Source organism: Penaeus vannamei, chromosome 17, assembly GCF_042767895.1.
Source record: "Penaeus vannamei isolate JL-2024 chromosome 17, ASM4276789v1, whole genome shotgun sequence".
NCBI lineage: Eukaryota > Metazoa > Arthropoda > Malacostraca > Decapoda > Penaeidae > Penaeus > Penaeus vannamei.
Window position 1 is genome coordinate 15,632,060 of NC_091565.1, and position 2,500 is coordinate 15,634,559.

Below are 2,500 nucleotides of genomic sequence, written 5' to 3' on the forward strand. Positions count from 1 at the left end.
TATATATATATATATATATATATATATATATTGTATATATATTTATATACATAGAAAAAGAAAGAGAGCGAGAGAGACAGAGAGAGAGAGAACCAGAGACTGAAAATAAACACAAACACAGGCAAATTGTTTTTTAAGAGCGTAGGCGCGTGTGCGTGTACATGTCTTTATCTCACTTCCCCCTCTCCCTCTTCATCTATTCTTTCTCCAGCTTCCTCCTCCTCCTCCTCGTGTTCCTCCTTCCTTTACAACTCTTCGCTGCGCCTCTCCCTCTGCGCCTCATCTCCCGCCGTCATATCTAAGAATGACCAATAACAGTTATAATTCCAGTCGGGGCGCGGCCATAGCTGTAACTTGATTGAGAAACTTGAGCTCTGTACTTTGTTCTTTGGGGGGAAGTTATTGCCAATTCGAGGTCCGGAGACGACGCTGGCCGAGACCGGAGGCAGCGCCATTTTGTTTTTTATTTGTTGTCGGGGAAGAGGGTTGGGGAGGGGGGGAGAGGGTTAGAGGGAGGGAGAGAGGTTGGGGAGGAGACTAGGGTTGGAGGGGTGAGGGTGGTAAGGGAGAGGGGGAGGGGGAGGGGAAAAGTGGTTCGGGTTGGTTGGGTTTATGGGGGGAGAAGGGAGGGGAAGGTGATTGGGGGGTGTGGGGTGTGGCGGTAGGGGGAGAGGGGGAGGGGGAGGGTAGGGGATTGGGGTTGGTCTGGGGGGGAGGGGAGGAAAAAGGGTTAGGTCACTGTATGTATTTCCTTCAGTTATAGAGGGTATATAATTACATGTGCACGCGTGTAAAATTATTGTACGGATTCTCACAGTTGTGTGTGCGAATTGTCGAAATCATATGTATGTGTGCGAGTACGCCCAGTTATACACATGTTTGCAGATCACAATTACACACATGTAAACGAATTCTCAAACCGTTTGTACGCACATGCTCAAATACACTCAGACAAACACACACACGCACATCCCCTCACACATAACCTCCCAACCCCCGCCCCTCACACACAAACGCACACTCACACAAACACACAACCCCCTCCACCTTTAAACACACAACCTCCCCTCCTCTCCTCCCCCCCCCCCCACACCCCCCCCCACACACACAACCCCCCCCTCCCTCACAACCCCTCCCCCTTCACACACACACACAACCTCGCCCCTCCCCCCCCTTCCTCCCTCCACACACACACACACCCCCCCCCCCTACACACACACATACATACACCCACCCACACACACACATACACCTCCCCCCCCCCACACACACACACACGCACACACACGCACACGAGCCCGCAGCCACGTCAAAGGGGGAAGTGGCGGCGAGAGTGAAAGATCCTCGACTTACTTTAATTAACACCTGATGAGATTCCGAGTCGGCGCTTGAGTGCGAGCTGGAACAATGAGCTCGAGATGTGTGGTAATACGCCTCGTGTTTTTGTTTTGGTTTTTTGCTTTGTTTTCGGCTGTTTTTGTTTGTTTTGTTTGTTTTATAGGGATTGTGTTTTTTAATTTTTATTTTTATTTTTTTTTTATTTTTTAGTGTTTGGGTGTTTTTCCATGATTACGATTGTTGTTTTTTCGGCTGTTTATTTGCTTTGTTTGCTTTTAAGTGATTGTGTTTTTTATTCTTGTTTTATTTTATCTTATTTTTTATTTATTTAGTTTTTTTCTTTTTAGTGTTTGGTCATGTTTTCATGTTTACGATTGTTGTTTTTTTCGGCTGTTTGTTTTGTTTGTTTTTAAGTGATCGTGTTATTCATTTTTATCTTATTTTTTTCATTATTATTATTATTATTATTATTATTATTTAGTGTTTGGGCACTTTTTCATGATTCCGATTGTTGTTTTTTCGCCTGTTTATTTGTTTTGTTTGTTTTTACGTGATCTTGTTTTTTATTTATATATTCATTTATTTTTTCTTTCTTTTAGTGTTTGGGCATTTTTCATGATTACGATTGCTGTTGTTTTTGGCTGTTTGTTTGTTTGCTTTATGGAGAACGTGTTTCTGTGTGAGTGTTTGGGCATTTATTTTTATGATTACGATTGTTGTTATTCATTTGCATTCCATGTTTTTTCTTCTTTTTGTTTTTCATTTAGAGGGTGAATTGCGGTCATAACAATGCACAGATTTCTTTATTTATGCGGTTTTATTTAAGATTAGCGGTTAATTGGGTACATCATGTATCCGATATCCACACGCAAACTTCCATAGCAACATAGCCGTATGCTATCAACAACATACCGCTTCACTACCACGCTAAAACACGCAACATACACCTACATACACCTTTATACACCTACACACAAACACATCCACATATGGTTTACACCCACATACTTACATAACCACTCATAGCCACACGCAATCTCACCCACACACGCAGCACATAACGATCTCAACACCCACACAGAAACACCCACATGAGATCACCTACGTACAAATTCACCCACACACGCAGTCTCATAATTTCATAACTTCTGCTCACAAACTC

General features: G+C 43.2%; 1 protein-coding gene across 1 annotated transcript in view; it reads left to right on the plus strand.

Moving 5' to 3' along the window:
* The window catches only part of LOC113830509 (lachesin), a 24,685-nt gene that overhangs the window by 15,328 nt on the left and 6,857 nt on the right, over window positions 1-2,500 (plus strand). The gene's annotated exons all lie outside the window — the stretch shown is intronic.